The sequence below is a fragment of the Rhineura floridana genome, chromosome 3 (genome assembly GCF_030035675.1).
Source record: "Rhineura floridana isolate rRhiFlo1 chromosome 3, rRhiFlo1.hap2, whole genome shotgun sequence".
Taxonomy (NCBI): Eukaryota; Metazoa; Chordata; class Lepidosauria; order Squamata; family Rhineuridae; genus Rhineura; species Rhineura floridana.
The window spans coordinates 197,731,275-197,751,694 of NC_084482.1; positions in this window are offsets into that span (position 1 = coordinate 197,731,275).

A 20,420-nucleotide genomic window follows, 5' to 3' on the forward strand; every position below is an offset into this window, starting at 1 on the left:
CTTCCCAGTATGCAATAGCAACCCACCTGTTAGGAAACAAGTGCAGTGGCTCCACCCCATCTGCTGAGCTGCATCTAGCTCCTCCCCTCACTTTGCTTACCCCCCTCCCAACTTGTTGAACAGCTCTGGGGAACGCAAAAGCTTGCTCACTCTTTTGTGACATGATGTTTGCTCCCCACTGTGGATTTTGGAATTTTTCTTATTGGCCAACATGGTTGACCTTTGCTTTTTATCTTACCTGCTGGAAGTAAATCACATTCAACTCAGTAGAACTTTCTTCTGAACAGGCATGGTTTCAACACCCCAGAGGTTGACATAAGAACATAAGGAGAGCCTGCTGGATCAGGCCAATGGCCCATCTAATCCAGCATCTTGTTCTCATAGTGGCCACAGTGATATGGGTTAAGGAGGTGCTATTCCAGGATTCTCCCTTACGCAGCAAACGCTGGGGGTATGTGCAAATCCACAACTCAATTGACTTGTGAATGACTTGTGACACTCAGCAAGAATGCATGGACTGAAACTCCTTGGAATTCCTTGCGTGCATTGAAAGCGGTGACTGATTTACGATAGCAGCCCTATAACGTCTGAAAGTAAACTAATTTCCTGAACTGTAAATCTTGCGGTAGCATTGGAAGAGCTTCTCTCTCTCTCTCTGCTTCAGGCTGTGTGACACCCTGTTGTGTCATAATAAATGTTCTTGCGTGACTCTGCTGTGTTGTTGGCAAACACAAACTCTGTTCCCTAGGAAGTATGTCAAAAGTTCATGTCATTGCTTGCCCCGCCTCACTTCCCCATCAGCATGATGAAGAGAGACAGAGAGGGATGGTATTGTCCTCTTAACACTAGGGTGCCTAACCTTTTTTGACCTGACGGCTGCATTCCTGTTTGGCCCACCCTCCAAGGAAGGCCACGATGCTGATGGGCATGGCCAAAGCAAAAGTGGGTATGGCCAAAGCAGGCATGGACACCCCACACTTTTGCATTCTCTCTCCCCCCCACTCTCTCTCTCTCTCTCTCTCTCTCTCTCTCTCTCTCTCTCTCTCTCTCTCACACACACACACACACACACACACACACACACACACACACACACACACGTACTACATACAGAGGCTCAATCCAGACAAGACTGAGATTCTGTTAGTGGGTGGTTCTTCTGACCAGATGGTGGATGTCCAACCTGTTCTGGATGGGGTTGCACTCCCCCTGAACGAGCAGGTTCGTAGCTTGGGGGTTCTCCTAGAACCATCTCTGTCACTTGAGGCTCGGGTAGCCTCGGTGGCACAGAGTGCCTTCTACCAACTTCGGTTGGTGGCCCAACTACACCCCTATCTGGACAGGGATAACCTGGCTTCAGTTGTCCATGCTCTGGTAACCTCCAAATTAGATTACTGCAATGCACTCTGCGTGGGGCTGCCTTTGAAGACAGTTCGGAAACTGCAGCTTGTGCAAAATGCAGCGGCCAGATTGGTAACAGGAACCAGACGGTCCGAACATATAAAACCGATTCTGGCCCGCTTGCATTGGCTGCCTGTATGTTTCCGAGCTCGATTCAAGGTGCTGGTTTTGACCTATAAAGCCTTACACAGCTTGGGACCACAATACCTGATGGAACGCCTCTCCCGATATGAACCCACCCGTACACTACGTTCAAGATCAAAGGCCCTCCTCCGGGTGCCTACTCCAAGGGAAGCTCGGAGGGTGGCAACAAGGGAGAGGGCCTTCTCAGTGGTGGCCCCCAAATTATGGAATGATGTTTCTGACAAGGTGCTCCTGGTGCCAACACTGTTGTCTTTTCGGCGCTAGGTCAAGACTTGAAGTTGAAGTTGCAGGGTTGCAGTTTGAGATTGATAGACAAATGGTCAAGGAATACCTAATCACTTTGAATGAGTTTAAATCTCCAGGGCCTGATGAACTGCATCCTAGAGCATTGAAGGAACTGGCTGAAGAACTCTCAGAACCACTGTCTATTATCTTTGTGAAATCGTGGAGAAAGGGTGAAGTGCTGGATGACTGGAGGAGGACTAATGTTGTCCCTATCTTAAAAAAGGGCAAAAAGGAGGAACCTGGGAACTACAGACCAGTCGGCCTGACATCAATCCCTGGGAAAATTCTGGAGCAGACTATAAAGTGGTCAATAAGCATATTGAAAACAATGCAGTGATTACTAGAAGCCAACATAGTTTTATCAAGAACAAATCCTTCCAGACTAATTTTATCTCCTTTTTTATTGGGTAACCTCCCTGGTAGACTGTGGGAATGCTGTGGACATAATATATCTTGACTTCAGCAAAGCTTTTGATAAAGTGCGCCATGATATTCTGATTAGCAAGCTAGCTGAATGTGGGCTGGATGGAACAGCTATCAGGTGGATCCACCGCTGGCTAAAGAATCATATTCAAAAAGTGCTTATCAATGGTTCCTTCTCAAACTGTGGGGAGGTAACAAGCAGAATACTGCAGGGCTCAGTCCTGGGCCCAGTGCTCTTCAACATTTTTATTTATGATTTGGATGAGGAGGTGCAGGGAATGCTTATCAAATTTGCAGATGATATAAAATTGGGAAGGATAGCTAATACCTTGGAAGACAGAGACAAAATCCAAAGAGATCTTGATAGGCTGGAGCACTGGGCTGAAAACAACAGAATGAAATTTAACAGGGATGCAGGGATAAGTGCAATGTTCTACACCAAGTAAAAAGAAACGAAATGCATAGTTATAAGATGGGGATACTTGGCTCAGCAATACTACATGTGAGAAGTATCTTGAGATTATTGTTGATCATAAGCTGAACATGAGCCAACAGTGCGATGTGGCTGCAAAAATGGCAAATGCTATTTTAGGCTGCATTAACAGATGTATGGTTTCCAAATCATGTGAAGTACTAGTTCCCCTCTATTTGGCACTGGTTAGGCCTCATCTTGAGTACTGTGTCCAGTTCTGGATACCACACTTTAAGAAGGATGCAGAAAAACTGGAACGGGCTCAGATGAGGGTGGCAAGGATGATCAGGGGACTAGAAACAAAGCCCTATGAGGAGAGACTGAAAGAACTGGGCATGTTTAGCCCTGAGAAGAGAAGACTGAGGAGAGATATGATAACACTGTTCAAGTACTTGAAAGATTGCCACACAGAGGAGGGCCAGGATCTCTTCTTGATCGTCCCAGAGTGCAGGGCATGGAATAATGGGCTCAAGTTGCAGGAAGACAGATTTTGACTAAACATCAGGAAAAACTTCATAACTGTTAGAGTGATATGACAATGGCACCAATTACAGGTGATGGGCCACCTTATCTTGGAAGACAATCTTACTCAGCCACGAGTGGTCGCCAATGAATGAATGATGCTTTGTGTTCCTGCATTGAGCAGGGGGTTGGATTCAATGGCCTTATGGGCCCCTTTCAGCTCTACAGTTCTGTGATTTCACATTAAATTTGGCCACAACAAACAGTGAGATGAATAGCTTACTTTTTAGCACAAGCCAAACTGCAGCGGAATAGAAACAGCACTGATTGCAACTAACCTTGAATGGACCTTACTAACTTCATACATCCCTAGCAACAGAGATTCAATTCAGACTGCTTTTAAAGGCAAATCTATCAAGTTTGCACTTTTCAAAACACTTTGAGAATGAAAACACAGACGTCCTTCAGTTCTCACCTGGATTTTGTGATGCCACTCTCCAACCAATCAATGTTTACAAAGAAGCTGCTATTAGGGGAAAGTATGCATAAAAATTAATGTATTTCTGAAAATAGCGTCCAAAAGTGCATTATAGTAGGGAAAATTGCTTGCAAAAATGTGAACATTAGTCAAAACTGCATATAAAAATGTGTTTATTAGAAGGAAAGCACACTAAAATGCCGATGAATTTTCATGAGGATTTAAAAACACACAAATCCTGCAGGAATGTGGAGAACTGAGTTTAAGATTGGAAAAATGAGAAACTGAGAGACTGACAGATCCTCCCATCCCTAACAACAGGATAGCATCCTCAACTACACTAGAGGACAACAGGCTAGTTTAGCAGATGCAGAGCTGGGCACCTGACACACAGCTCTGTCTTTCAACAGAAGGGAAAGACCAGGTAGCTCAGGAGGAACAGCTGCTACTCCCTCACTCCACATCCACACCCTGAGGTGGCCGCCTTGCTCTACCTAAGCACAGGGCTGGCCTTGCTACATTTCCCCTTCCCAAGCTGCTGTTGGTTCTGTGGGGGCAATACAGGAGCCTGTATTTTCCACCATGGGGCTAATAGCAGTTTGAGGGGACAATTTTGATCAGGAGAGCAGAGCAGTGCTTGAATGATAAGAAGAGCAGAGGGGGGCAGTTACCTTCCCTTCGTAATGGCCCCTTAGCCAGTGGGTGCATTTAATGACAAACGAATCCCAGAGATCAGTGAGTTTAGGGGTGGCGGAATCTGCCCATTTTGTTTTCTCTCTCATTTTTCAGACAAGTTCAGTTCTTCACATTTCCACACCAGTTTGCAATACTTTTTTAAAGTCATTGTGAAAATTCTCATTGGGTATTCATATTTTTGTATGCAGTTCTTCTGAAAGTACAAATTTCTGTAATTTCCCCTAATATAATGCATTCTTGTATGCTATTTTCACTCATATCTGTATCTCAATGCGTGTTTTACCCTGGTATATGCATCTCTGTACACATTACTTGGCTGTAGAACTGCATTGCAGAATTAAGAGAAGTGCAAATTTTGCAGGATGGCAGTGTTTCGGTTTGCATGTTATTTTGGGAAGTGAGGATTAAGTAGGTTCACCTTTAAATGTGAACTGAACCAAATTCCTCCCCCACCCCTATCAGTGACAGAGGCTGATCATCTGTCTGAAAGTTCTGGCGATGAGGCTAGTGTCTGGAGAATATAGGTGTGGCCCATCTCTACACTAAAGCAATTCAACGGGGGCCAGTGGATCATTCACGCCTTTCTTCATCATAGCGCGCATCCAGACCGTTGCTATTTTCAGGTGGGATTCAATCACATACCAACAAATTCAGGATGTGCAATTAAAGTTGATTCGGAGCTCTCATGCCGCAAACCTGTTTCCCCTCCAAATTTGCAATTTTTTTTGCAATAAGGAAAGTGACAGGAAAATGCACTAAAAAGTGTGGGATTTGCTTGATGCAACGTCTCCTAATCTCCTCGCAAATAAATGAGAGTGAATGCTCAGTAAATAGCCAACATCATCTAACCTCCCCGCAAACCTTGTGCAGACTCCCCAGAAACAAATCAGGATGAATACTCAATAAATGGGACATCTTGATACAAATATAGCACTCACTTTAGGAATAAATTATTTCAGAACTTCTGGTTTACATAGGTTCTGTTTGGGTGAGGTTTACTTTGCCAAAGCCTGAAGAGAATCCCATGGCCTCTGGAAATGATAGTGAATTAGTTCATATTCACTTATCATCACACATTTTATTTATTTATTTATAAATATATTTGTATACCGCTATTTCATTTAAAAACATTAAAATGGTTTACCACAAGTTTTTTTAAAAAACAACTGTACAATAAAGACATTAAAAATACAATAAAAACAAAGGTCAACTGTTCACTTATTTTGCACCAATTTCTTTTTGTAAACCGCCTCTCATGAGGACAATGTGCCCTGAAAAGTGGGTAAGAAATTCAATAAAATAAAACCCGTCTGAGGGTTCACAAGACATTGGCCACAGTGGCTGTATTTGTAACCTTAGAGTCTAGAAACTTGCATTTTCAAATTAAAGTTAACTGGAAGGAGGTTGGATCTTGTGCTGGAAAACTTAATTCCTGCAGTTATGTGTGATGACCCTGAATCATCGTGAATATGAACTGCCCTGATCATAAGTCTATGACCTCTACTTTGTCTCTGGTTAAATTTACTGGCTGCATGTAGTCAGTTTAGTTGCCCTTCTGGTAAAAGGTTTAGTTAGATATAGGCTTTTTAGAAAAAAGGAAATTCTGGGTTTCCCCCATGTCTATTTTCTGTTTGGCCGTAAGCAATATCTCCTCTGCGTTATTTTCTGGGTGGCCTTTCCTTTTCCCCTTAAGATCACCTTCCTCTCTATTCCTCTAGCATGGTGGCACTCAAAAGCATCTCCCTGCTCGTGACTTCTGCGATGGCATTAGCATCCACAGTATATCAGGGATGGGCAATTCCCATCAGCCCCTTCCAGCATGGCCAATGGTAAGAGATGATAGGAGCTGCGGTCCAGCAACTTCTGAACTATATGCACTATACATTTGAAGCAGTATTGAACCACTTTAAAGCATGTGTGGCTTTTCCAAAGAATCCTGGGAAGTGGAGTTTGTGAAAGGTGCTGAGAGTTGCTATTCCCCTCACAGAGCTACAGTTCCCAGAGTTCCTGGGCAGAGGAATCTGCTCTGGGAATTCTAGTTCTGGAAGGGGAATAGGGGTCTCCTATTCAACAACTCTCAGCACCCTTAAGGAACTACACTTCCCAGAAATCTTTGGAGGAAGCCATGACTGCTTTAAATGTACAATACTGCTTTAATGTATATAGTGCAGATGAACCCCTATGTTTGGTTTCCCTTTGGAAGGAAGTCATTGAAGGCTTCACATTGTGTAGTACGGATGGATTATTTTTTTAAATATAGTAATCTCTAAGTGGCTTACATAAAAACAGTACACATTCAATAAAATTCCCTAAAAATGAGATAAAAACAAAATGCAACTATATCCCAAAACTGAGCAGTGTACAAAGCAAAACAATTTTTTAAAAAAAATTAAAAGTCAGAGTCAGTCCAGGAAAGCTTGGGTAAGCATATACATTTTACGAGGTGTTTAAAGGTTGTTACTGTCTCCACCTCATTTATTTATTGTGTTAATACTGCATTTATAGCTCACCTTTCCAACAAGGAGCTCAAAGTGGTGTACATGGCTGTCCCCCTTCTCCATATTATCCTCACAACAACCCTGTGAAGTAGGTTAGGCTGAGAGTTGTTGACTGGCCCAAGGTCACTCAGTGAGTTTCATGGCTGAGTTGGGACTTGAACCCTTGGTCTCCCAGGTCCTAGCCCAACACTCTAACCACTACACCACACTGGTTTTATTTACCTGAAGGAGGGCATTCTAAAGGGTGGGTGTTATCGCTAAGAAGGCCCCCTCCCACAACATCACTAAGTGAATTCACTGGTAATGGAATAACCAGCAGGGTCTCCTTGGAAGATCTTACTGATCGGCCTGGTATGTACCGGGGAGGCAGTCTCTGTTTATTTACAAAGATACAGGTTGAGCATAGGTGGAGGCAGTCCAACAGACAGACAAAATCCATTGCTCTCACACCAGATCTCTAGGGCAGGGATGGGGAACACTGAGCCCTCCATGTGTTGTTGGACTCTAACTGCCATCATCCCTGACCAGTGGACATGTTGGCTGCAGCTGATGGGAGTTGAAGTTCAAGAATATCTGGAGGGCCACAGGTTCTCCTTTCTGCCTTAGCTGCTCTCTCTAGCGTGTGAGCGAAGGGCAGTCATCAACCGAGGAGCATCTGGGGGTGGGAGTGGATGGGAATGCATCTGTCTCTGTTGCTGCAATCCTAGACAACCCCGACTTAATAAGCCCTGTTGAACTTGGGGAGGTTTTCTTTCCCTTAAACGTGCACAAGCTCAGGTTGCACATCTTTTTGAAATGGAACATAATAAGGAAGGAGCTTAAGGGGGTGGGATGTGGAAAGCGCAGTGGAACGGAAACAGCATTGGTTGTACAAGAGGCGGTGGATTTCTGCATTGTTGACCAACAAAGCCCAGATTTGTGTTTCTCACACAATGGGGAAGTGAAAGAAGGGCAGGCAGCTTTCCCCACCTTGCCTTCTCTGTCAGAACCAAACGTTCTTCTGCAGCCAGCAGATGACGACAGTAAAGTGAAATTCCATGTCAGAGAGCCCCAATGCTGGGCTGACGGGCACCAAGAGCGCTGGTAAAGTTGACCCAGCAAGCGGGGAAATGTCTGACGAGACAGTGTAGCGTGCGAGAAGCTGAATTTCCCCTTTGCAGCATCAGGAGGAATGAGAGGCTGAATCCCAAGAGGCAGGCCAGACCTCACTGACTCTATAGGGCAGGGATGGGGAGCCTGTGGCCCTCCAGAGGGTGTTGGACTCTGGGCCCCTCCACACTGGTGCTTTAATAGCGCATTAGTGGTAGATTTATTCTGCTTTAGTTTGTTCTGCTTGCTTTCCCAGAAATTGCCCTGGAAAATTCAGACTAAAACCCAGAGCCAATTCCACTGCCTCGCTAACATGCAGCCTCCAGCCGCCACCGACTAGACCAGAGAAAATTTGCCAGTCTTTGCAACTGAGGAGGAAGAGCATGGTATGGTGGGCAACGGTAGCTTTTGGTCAGTGGAAAAAGAAGGCTGGTTTATTTACTGGCAAGATGAGGGTGAAGCAAATTATGCTGGCATGAGAGGATTTTATGGAGAAAGCTGTAAGAAAGGTGCTCGGGCCTGGGGGAGGGAGCCAGCGATGGGAGCAGCAGTGTGAGCTCACCATGCAAGGTCATCTCACCATTCAGGGCAGGAGAGACTTTTTGCTACAAGCAGCAGTCTAGTGACAAATTCAGAAGTGCAAGGTCCCTTCGTGATACTCACAACCACGCCCCTCCCATCCCTTTGTTTTGTTTTGCTGCTGGGTTGAGAATGAAATCCTTGTTCATGCCTTCTTCCACAACAACAGACATCCGAAGACAATCAGCATGAAATAAAAGTGTTAGCTACTGAGAAGAGTCTTCCCAGTGGCTGACTCACCTCCTTTCACTCTGATCGGTTCCAATGAGCAGGAAAGGACAAAGAAGCATGTTAGCAGCCTCTTCTCAGTGGCTAATATGCTCCCCTTTCATGCTGATTAGCTTGTAGGATGCTGGTGACATAGGGACCCTGCTGGGATCCTGCTCCCAAAAACGTAAATGATCTAAGAACTCCCCAAGTCCCCGGACAACTACACCCTGGCTATGAGCAACTGAGGCAGTGTCCCTCAGAATGCCCCTCAGAGCCCAGACCATGAGTCCACCCGTCCTCTCCAGTTTCCCCAGGCTATATTAACTCACTCTCTGGCTGCCTTTAAAGCCCATTCAAAGCACATGACCTCCCCCAACAGATCCTGGGAACTGTAACTACTTTCTCTGTGTGACTCAGTCCCACTGAGTTCAACAGGGGTTACGCCATGCATAGGATTGCAGCCTTGTACTCAGTCCTTAGTGTCTTTGCAAGGGATGAAAATAGGAAGGAAACCTTTGCCCACTGTGGTCCCTGGCTGTGCCTACCCTTGGCACCATCTACCATTAGTTGCTCATCCGCGTGCTCTCACCAGTCTCAATGGGCACCACTGATCTAGGGGCATTATGGGAGATGCAGTCGCAGTCACATCTGTTCTTCCCCTGTTTACTGAACACTGGAAGCTGCCTTATACCGATTCAGACCATTTGCCTATCTAGCTCAGTGCTGTCTACACTGACTGGCAGTGGTTCTCTGGGTTTCATGGGAGGAGTCTTTTCCAGCTCTACCTGGAGATGCCAGGGATTGAACTGGAGACCTTCTGCATGCAGAGCAGATGCTCTCCCACTGATTCCAGTGGCAGCTGGTGACTCCATGTCAGTGGGGCAGTGGAATCCGCTCTGGGTTTTAGCCCGACCTTTCAAGGAACTTTCTAAGATGGAGAGGTCCTTGAAAGTTCGGACTAAAATGCAGTGGACAGCTCCTTGAAAGCTTGGATTAAAACCCAGAGCAGATTCCACTGTCCAACTGACAATGAGCCCCTAGCTGCCACTGACCGAGCCACAGTTATGTTTCAGATCACACCAGGTTCTTCCTCAGAAGTTACCACAAGATTCTTAAAGTATACTGCTTTTTGGGAGGGCAACATAATCTTAAATAGACCCAAGAGAGCAAGCCTTTGAACCTCACTGCAGATTGAACCTTAGGGAGTGTCCAAATGTACACAGCTTGAGCCGAAAAGTCCCTTTGGGAATGTGCCCCACTGCATTTTGATCATATGGGCAATTTCCCCCCCAGAGCCAGCTCTGTTTGTCTGGAACAGACACTGTGAACTGTGCTGATGGGTTGGGAGGAGGGTCGCAAGGTGATAAGCTCACCTCTTTCTTTCTGTCTTCCCTGGGATCAGTTTTTCAACTCTTTTTAAAAGTGTTGTTCTTAAAAAGGTGCCAAACATATATTAAAATTAGGGATAGAGGCACACTTACTTTTTTGCTGGTTCCAGTGCATCTTCACCTTCTTTTCTGAAAACAGGGGCACACAATGCATTAAACCCTGCCCCTTTTACTGTAAAACCTGGTGGGATCAGTTCGAGCACATTTTTTAAAAAAATTCAGCTTCAAACAGATTTCACAACTGATCGGCAGATCAACCCGTTGCCCCTCCAGATGAGGCTAATGGAAATGCTTTGCTGTAGGTGACTAGTGTGTTCACAGCCTTAGGCCAAATTCACAAATACATTTATTCCACTATTATTCTGCTTTAAACAGTCATGGCTTCTCCCAAGAATCCTGGGAAGTGTAGTTTGTGAAGGGTGCTGAGAGGTGTTAGGATACTCATATTCCCCTTACAGAACTACGTTTTCCAGAGTTCCCTGGAAAGAGGGATTGATTGTTAAACCACTCAGGGAATTGTAGCTCTCTGAGGGGAACACGGGCCTCCTGATAATTCTCAGCACCCTTCACAAACTACCCCTCCCAGGATCCTTTGGGGGAAGCCATGACTGTTTAAAGTGGAATAAAAGTGGAATAAATGTTAAGTTGTAAAGGATTATCAATACCTCGGCACAGTGATTAACCAAAATGGAGACAATAGTCAAGAAATCAGAAGAAGGCTAGGACTGGGGAGGGCAGCTATGAGAGAACTAGAAAAGGTCCTCAAATGCAAAGATATATCACTGACACTAAAGTCAGGATCATTCAGACCATGGTATTCCCGATCTCTATGTACAGATGTGAAAGTTGGACAGTGAAAAAAGCAGATAAGAGAAAAATCAATGTGGTGTTGGAGGAGAGCTTTGTGCATACCATGGACTGCGAAAAAGACAAATAATTGGGTGTCGGAACAAATTAAACCAGAACTATCACTAGAAGCTAAAATGATGAAACTGAGGTTATCATACTTTGGACACATCATGAGAAGACATAATTCATTAGAAAATGATGCTGGGAAAAACAGAAGGGAGTAGAAAAAGAGGAAGACCAAACAAGAGATGGATTGATTGCATAAAGGAAGCCACAGACCTGACCTTACAAGATCTGAACAGGGTGGTTCACGACAGATGCTCCTGGAGGTCACTGATTCATAGGGTTGCCATACGTCATAATCGACTTGAAGGCACATAACAACAACAAAATGTATACTGTGAATGTGGTCTTAGATTAGTTTGTTAGCAGCATTTATTTATTTTAAAAGGTGGACAGCCCTCATGAAGTGGGGATGGGATCAGGGAGAAAAAGAGGTGCAGAGCAGCACTGAATTTTCCACTTAATAAGGTCACATGCACACCACACATTTAAAGCAGTCTTATATCCCTTTAACCATTAAAGCTTCCCCAAAGAGTCCTGGGAACTGTAGTTTGTTAAGGGGGCTGGTGCTGTAGCTCTGTGTGGGGTCTCCTGGCAACTCTCTGCACCCTTAACTACAGCCTCCAAGATTCTTTGGGGAAGCCATGACTGTGACCGTGGTATGAGTGCTTTAAATGCATGGCGTAGATGTCATTTTAAAAGAAACCGTTAAAGAATGTAATGCATCAGCCCCTTTCTTCCTAACTGCATCAAGTCACGCCAGGGGGACTCAGCCCAAGAACTGAAATTGGAAACAGGTTCTGGGGCACAGCCTGGAGTACAGTGCCTCTTGCATGAGAACAGTTCTCTTAGGTCTGCCAGAATCCCTTCCAGGCTGCATTTCTGGGAATTTTTTTGAATGTAAACGTACACACACATATGCACCCCGAGCGAGCGATGATGATTCATCGCCTGCCAGTCCCATCATTTCAGAACAGCCCCAGAGTTGCTTGGCTGGTCCGAGCAGATACAAAAGCTGGGGGAAATGATGTTTAGCTTAATCCCTTGGGAGGAAGGGGTGCTTGTGTGTGTGTGTGTGTGTGTGTGTGTGTGTTTAGTGAGGGTACTGCTGATTAAGAAACTAGAACGCTTTCCATTTCCTCCCCTGGTAGCTGGGAGAGACCACCATTTCTTTGTGCATCTTTGAATTTCTGTTTCCAATTTGGTTTCTTTGACACACATTCATCTCGCTGCCAAAGTCATTAGTCATTTTAGTGCAAACTAACTCATTGCCTTCTTCTAATATTTGCTTATAGTGATTGCTGTATTTGGGGACAGAAATTAGCTCTGGTGTGTGTGTGTGTTGGCCTTTTCCTGTACTGTGTGACTTGGCTCGCTTTCTTGAGCCACCCGAAGCTATTCGAGGATCAGAACTGGAAAACTGTCTTGCTGGATCAGTGCAAGATCCATTTAGCCCAGGATTGTGTCACCACTGCAATCCAGTGGACACATCCAGTTAGTTCCCTCTCTAGAAATCTCACAACGAGTAGATCTTGATGCCCTTCCCTTGTGGTTTGTGCAACTCAAAGGTATACTGCTTTTGAATGTGGAGGTTCCATTGAGCTCTCACAGCTTATAGAAGGCCTGTGCAATTTGTTGTGAGTCAGCAAGCTGAATGCAGTCCACCATCGACGTACCAAAAACAAGAGGCTTTTACTGGGACAGCAAGGAAAGCTTCAGGTGGCTCATGAAAGGGATGCTATGTACACAGGCCATGCCGTGAAAGCACATGGCTTTGCCCAAAGCATCCTGGGTACTATAGTTCACCCCTCACAATGCTATAATTCCCAGCACTCTTAAGGAATTATCGTTCTCAGGTTTCTTTGGGGGAAGTCATGTGCTTCCAGTGTATGGTGTGTGCACAGCTGGTGTCAAATGACACAGTGCACAGACATACACACTTTTCTGAAAACCAGTTGCTGGGGAATGAGAAGAAGATAGTGCTCTTGCACTCATGGGCTGCTTGTAGGCTTCTGGAGGACCCTAGTTGGGCACTGTGGGAAACAGTCTACTGGACTAGATGGGCCCTTGGTCTGATCCAGCAGGGCTGTTCTTACGTTCTTGGGCAGGGTGTGTGTGCATGTCAAAAACCTGTCCAGCCACATTGCATGCCTGGTGGGTTCAGCTCAGCATGGTGTTTATCACAGCTTGTGCCGGCCTGTCTTATGTAGCCATTGGCAGAGCTATCTTCCGTAAATTCCCTTTCATAAGAACATCAGAAGTAGGGATGAAAAGATATGTCGGTTTCGGTTCTCTCACTTTCAGAGTTTTCCAATGTTATATTCAGTTCTCTACATTTCTGCAGCAATCTGCAAATTTTTTTTAAAAAAAATCTTCATGAAAATTCTCCACCATTTTAGTGTGAATTTCTCCAAATAAATACATTTTTGTGGGCAGTTTTGACAAAGGTACACATTTTTGCAAGATGTTTCTCATCACATCATGCCTTTTTGCCTGTTATTTTCACTCATATATTCATTTTTATGCACACTTTCCCCTAATACATGCATTTTTGTAAATATTGTTTAGTTGGAGAACTGGATCCCAAAATTCTAATAAATGCGAATTTTGAAGGATGGCTCTGTTTCGGTTCTCATATTGTTTTGGAAAGTGTGAATGTGATAACTTCTGCTTGAAATGCAAACTGAATCGAAGTTCTCATCCATCCCTAATCAGAAGAGCCCTCTTAGATCAGACCAAAGGCCCACCGAGTCCAGCATCCAAAGAGATACCTATGAGTGCAACAGCTCCCCTTTCCCATGTCATCAATTTCCCTAAGGAGCGGCTTAACTCTTTTTCTGATGGTCAGTTTCCAGCTCAAAATCGCCTTTCCCGAGTGGACATAGGAACATAAGAGGAGCCCTGCTGGATCAGTCCAAAGGCCCATCTAGTCCAGCACTCTGTTCTCACAGTGGTCAGCCAGATACCCCTTCTGGGAAGCCCACAAGGACATGTGTCCAATAGGGCTTTCCCAACTTGTGAGTCTGAGCAACTTATATTCAGAGGTGTATTGCCTTCATCAGTTGAGGTAGAACATAGTCATCAAGGTTAGTAGCCACTGATACTTATACCTTATGCTCCCTGAATTTGTCTGAACTTCTTTTAAAGTCATCCAGGTTGGTGGCCGTCGCTGCCTCCTGTGGGAGCCAATTCCATAGTTTATACGCTTTGTGAAGAAGTTGTTCCAACATTCAGCTATGCTGGATGTCCCCGAGTTCTGTCATGTCCCCTCTGACTCGTCTTTTCTCTAAATTAAAAAGTCCCCAATGCTGCAACCTGTCTTCATAGGGGAGCTGCTCCATCCCCTTGATCATTTTGGTTGCTCTTTTCTGAACCTTTTCCAACTTTGCAATAGCCTTTTTGAGGGGAGGTGTCCAGAACTGAACGTAGAGGGACCCTGGGCACATGTGAGCTGTCCGCTAAGATCCCAAGTTCTCTTTCCTGGTAGCCTCAGCCAGATCAGAACCTTGTCAGCATATGTACAAAGCTGGGCTCCCCCTGCCCCGTGCATCACTTTGGAATTATTAATGCTGACTGTCGTTTTCCTTTTTCTTGCCCATTCACTCAGCATGGAGAAAGCTTTCTAGAGAATTTCCTCATCTCTTTGGGATTTCCCTGCCAATAACTGTGTCACCCGTGAACTTGCTGACCTCATGTTCCATACCTGACTCCAGATAATCTATGAATGTTACAAAGAGCTCTGTGTGGGCCTTTCCAGATTTTTTCCGTTTTTACTGCAATAAAAGTACATGTTACTCATTTGTTGCACAGGCTTGCCCGGTTATGTTTCCCTGAAGGTTATGGTTGCATTTTTGCTGCAGGAATGTTGTATCTTCCCAGCACTAGAAGTGCTATATTTTGTACTGGGGGAAAATGCTGTCCTTCCCCTAGAGTGGGCACAGTGGGCAGATGAAAGTAATGGGAATGCCACAAAGGGCCCTGCTATTGAATATGGCCTGTGATGTGAAGGCAAAAGGGCTGTAGCTCAGTGGTAGAGCATCAAGGCCCTAGGTTCAATCCCCAGCATTTCCAGACAGATCTGGGAAAGCCCCTCTGCCTGAAAGCCTGGAGAGCTGCTGCCAGTCAGTGCAAACAGTACTGAGCTAGATAGACCAGTGGTCTGACTCGGGATAAAGCAGCTTTCTGTGTTTGATAAGGCAGACTCGTAGCCAGGGAGTCTGGGAGGGGCACCCCCTAATTTTTTTCTGGCCCTTCTTAATTTTTTTATTTTTAACACAATATAAATAAATTTATTATAGTTTTTTTTTCTGGCTTCCCTACTTCCCCTCCCTCCCAACTTTTAGGCTGGCTACAAGCCTGTGATGAGGAATATATAACTTTTTATAGTTCAATTGGCATGAATCATCTTTCTTGCGCTAGTATTGGGGATCTTCGTAGGCAGGGAATGGGCAACTGTGAATGTGTTCCCTAAAGCAATTTTTATCTGACTTCCTCGTGGCCCTATAAAATATTTAATTCAAGGTGTGGTTAAAAAGTTTGCCCATAGTTTAACTTATGGGCAAAAAAGAACATTTTAATCAATTAGTTCTTTTCCATTATGTGTACATCCTATCTTGCACAGATCTCCTTCGCATGATATGAGGAGGGCATTGGATAGGGGTGAATACACCTTCCTTGTCCTCCTGGACCTTTCAGCGGCTTTCGATACCATTGACCATGGTATCCTCTTAAATCGCCTAGAGTGATTAGGAATAGGAGGCACTGTTTTGCAGTGGTTCCGTTCCTATCTCTCGGATAGGCAGCAACGGGTGGCATTGGGAGATGAGGTTTCAGACCCTTGGCCTCTCCATTGTGGAGTGCCACAGGGCTCTATCCTCTCTCCCATGCTATTTAACATCTATATGAAACCGCTGGGAGCAATCATCAGGAGTTTTGGGTTGCAGTGCCATCAGTACGCAGATGACACTCAGCTCTATCTCTCCTTTAAGTCCTCACCAGAGTTGGCTGTGAACACCATGTCCAAGTGCCTGGAATCCGTAAGTGGATGGATGGGAGAGAATAGGCTGAAGCTGAACCCCGACAAGACTGAGGTATTACTTGTGGGAGATAAAAGGAAATTAGGAATTACTGACCTGATGCTTAATGGGGTAAATTTGCCCCTGAAGGACCAGGTCCGCAGTCTTGGGGTCATTCTTGACTCCCAGCTATCCATGGAGGCTCAGATTACAGCAATGAGCCGGGCAGCTTGGTATCAATTACATCTGATACGGAGACTGCGACCCTATCTTCCTGGTCATCTGCTCCCCCAAGTGATACATGCCCTGGTCTCCTCTTGCTTAGACTACTGCAATGCGCTCTACGTGGGGTTACCCTTGAAAACGGTCCGGAAATTACAGCTGGTACAGAATGCGGCGGCACGCTTGATCACGCATAGCCGTTGCTGGGATCACATTACCCCAGTGTTATTAGATCTTCACTGGCTACCAGTTGTCTACCGGGCCCAATTCAAGGTGTTGGTGCTGACCTTTAAAACCCTATACGGTTTCGGCCCAATATATCTGAAGGAACGCCTCCAGAATCACCGATTATGCCGCCTGACAAGATCAGCCTCGCAAGACCTTCTCTCGGTCCCACCTGTGAGAACAGCCAGGCTGGTGCGGACCAGAGAGAGGGCATTTTCTATTGTGGCCCCCACCCTCTGGAACTCCCTCCCTTTTGATCTCAGACATGCTCCCTCCCTGTCCAGCTATCGCCGAGCCTTGAAGACCTGGCTGTTCAGGCAGGCCTACAAGATTGAGATAGAGTAATTTATGAATTAAAGGATGGTTTTTTAATTTTAAAATTTGATGATGTTATTATATATATATGTATCGTTTTATTCTTGTTGTTCGTCGCCTAGAGTGTCCCTAACCCGGACAGATAGGCGGCTGAAAAATAAAATTTATTATTATTATTATTATCCCATTTTATCTTCACAACAACCCCGTGAGGCAGGTTAGGCTGAAAGAGAGACACAGAGAGAGAGAGACTGGCACAAGGCCACATGATGAGCTTTATGGCTTAGTGGGGATTTGAACCTGGGTCTCCTAGATCCTAGTCTAACACTGTAGCCACTATGTCAGATATTGCCCTGCGCAGGCAGAAAAAAAAATAGGCATGAATTATACAGATACCTCTCCCCCTCCCTCGTTGAAGGTCCCTTAAAGCAGATAACAGCCCAAATCAATTTGGACAAATCAATAATATAAATATTTTACCTTAAAAAATGTAAATGTACTGCCTTCAAGTCGATTCCAACTTATGGCGACCCTATGAAAAGGGTTTTCATGAGGCTGAGAGGCAGTGATTGGCCCAAGGTCACCCAGTGAGCTTCATGGCTATGTGGGGATTCAAACCTTGGTCTCCCAGGTCTCAGTCCAACACCTTAACCACTACACCACACTGGCTCTCAAGCTGGTAAAAATATAATAATATGATGAATAATTGATCCATTTGCTACCTTTTAACGGCAGTGCTCAAATTACACCTGGGATGGGACAGAAGGGGTCTAGCCCTTGCATTTTGTGAAGCCATCTTAACTACCGTTTTGAGAAAATGGGGGGGGATGTTTGCATAATTTGACTAAAATGCAGGGGGCACAGAAGAGTTTGGGGACAGAGCTTGCAGATATCATTATTGCTAATGCACCATCTCTCAGCTTACTCCAAGCTCAAAGGGTACCTGTACACTGCCTTGGGATTCCCTCTGATGACCTGTTTATTCAGGATCCATCCTGATTTGCTTGCACAACGTTTATGCAGAGGTTAGACTATGTCCAGTTTTTACTGAGCATTTGTTCTGATTTGTTTGTGGAGAAGTTTGATGACAATGAGCATTTCTCCTACATTTATCTCGATTTGCTCACAGTGTGTTTACACGTCTTCCCTTTAATCATTCGTTCATCTCATACTTTTCAGTCCATTTCCCCATTGCTTTCCTACCCCCCCAAAAGTCTAGGTTTTTTAAAAAATGGATTTGTTGTGCCAGGGAGACAAGCCACTTTAATCCACTTAAATTGCGCAAGCCTAAATTACCAGTATGTGCTTGAATTCCTTCCACAAAATACTGATGGTCTGGGGGTGACCTTGAGTCCTGTCTATACTACCTCACATGGTTGTTATGGGGATAAAAGAAAGGAGGGAAAGAACCATGAACATGACATTGAGCTTTTCAGAGAAAAGGCAGGACTGAAATGCAAACAAACAATGGTTAACCCAACCTCCCCCCTCCATAATTGGCTTCATTTCCAAGGACAACTCAAAGTGCTGGTTATTACCTTTAAAAACCTAACCATTTGGGACTAACCTATTTGAACGACTGTCTATGGGCATCTGCCTGTCCACAAAGGGAAAGCCGGTAGATCAGTGGTAGAGCAGGTGCTTTGCATGGTAACAGTCCCAGGTTCCTTCCTCTGCATCCCCAGGTAGGGCTGGGAAAGATTCTTGCCTGAAATCCTGGAGAGCTGCCTGACTTGGTATGAGGCAGCTTTCTGTGTTTCGGGAAGAGCTGCAGCTCAGTGGATAGAGGACATGCTTTGCATGCAGGTTCAGTCCTCAGCACCTCCATGTAGGGCAAGGAGAGGCTCCTGCCTAAACTCCTGGAGAGCCCCTGCCAGTCAGTATGTAGGCAACACTGGGCTAGGAGGATCATGGATCTGATTTGGTATAAGGCAGCTTTCTATGTTTCTGTGTCCTTTAAGAACAGCTGTTGCACCCTTCTTCTGTGTGCCATTGCCTTGTGAAGGCACAGTTAGTGCCATTGTGCGAGAGGGCTTTCTCCATGGCAGTGGCCCATCTGTGGAACTCCCTGCCTCAAGATGTTAGGTTATCTTTCTATTTGTGTCCTGCCTGTGATGGAAGACTTTTATCTTCAAACAAAGCTCCCCCCCCTTGCTTTGTTTAATTGATGGACTGTGGGCACTTCTGCATAGCAGCTTAATGTGGACTCTGTGCTGCTAGTGGAGGCTGCTCCATTAAGGCGAATGGGCATCAATTTCAATCTGTCCTTAGCCAGCCCCCACCTGCCTGCCTTCTTATGGACACCCAGTGCAGGCAGTAGCCCTGGCTGCCAGCTTCCTCCTTGGTCTTCATTTTGCCCATGAAACTCAGCAGGGAGGAGGATGGGGCCAAACTGTTCACCTGCCATTGGGTCTGGCTTTAACTGTCATGGGCTCTGGCTCTGCCTACTGTTGCCCTCCCTGCCTTCGCCCAGTAGTGCAGTGGCAAATTCAGAAGTGCAGGGTCCCTTTATGATAGTCATAGCCACACCCTCTCATAACCACACCCCCTTCTAGGACTATACAGCCTTCTATGGGCATGAAAGGGGAGTGTGTTAGCTACTGATAAGAGCCTTCTCAGTGGCTGACTTGACTCCTTTCACTCTGATTGTCTTCAATCTGCAGGTAAAGACAAGGAAGTATGCTAGAAGACTCTTCTCAGTGGTCAATTCACTCCCTTTTCCTTCTGATTGGCTTATAGGATGCTGGTGATTAAGGGACCCTGCTCTCAAAAAAGTAAGGGGTCTAAGACACCCCACCAAGACCCTGGAAAACTACACCCTTGCTTCCACCCTGCCAGCCCCAATAATCACCAGCCACAACTGGATGCTCATGCATGCACATTTTGCACCAGGGTCTGTCCACAATTCACATGACATTGCCCTCATCAAGTTTTGCACAGGAACCCCACGACAGCGTCATCATCAGAAAGCTGAACCATATTATTTCTGCAGAAAACCTGATAACTTAATAATAATAATAACAACAACAATAATAATAAAACCCATGGAAATGGTAAACCCAGATTAAATAGGTGCAAAATATGGGATGGCATTTTGATGAGGACAGTGTTGTGTGGACTCTGCACAACACTCCAATGTTGTGTGGAAGCTACGGATGGGCGAGAAATTTGATCCAGTTCGCATTTCAAGCCGAATCTATCACATTCCCACTTTCCAAAACAATATGAGAACCGAAACACAGCCATCCTTTGGAATTCACACTTATTTGAATTTTGCAATGCAGTTTGCCAACCAATGTTTACAAAAATGCGTATGTTAGGGGAAACTGTGCATGAAAATGAATATAAGATTGAAAATAACATACAAAAATACCTCATATGATGATAAATTGCTTGCAAAAATTTGTATTAGTCAAAACTGCTTACAACAATGTGTTTATTAGGAGAACATCGCACAAAGATGCTGGAGAATTTTCATGAGGATTTTTTTTGTTTAACGGTTCCAAATTGCTGCAGAAAGCTGGACAACCGATTTTAAGGCTGGAAAAATGAGAATCTGAGAGAACTGTAACTGACAGATCTTTCCATCCCTAGTGGACGCGCCTT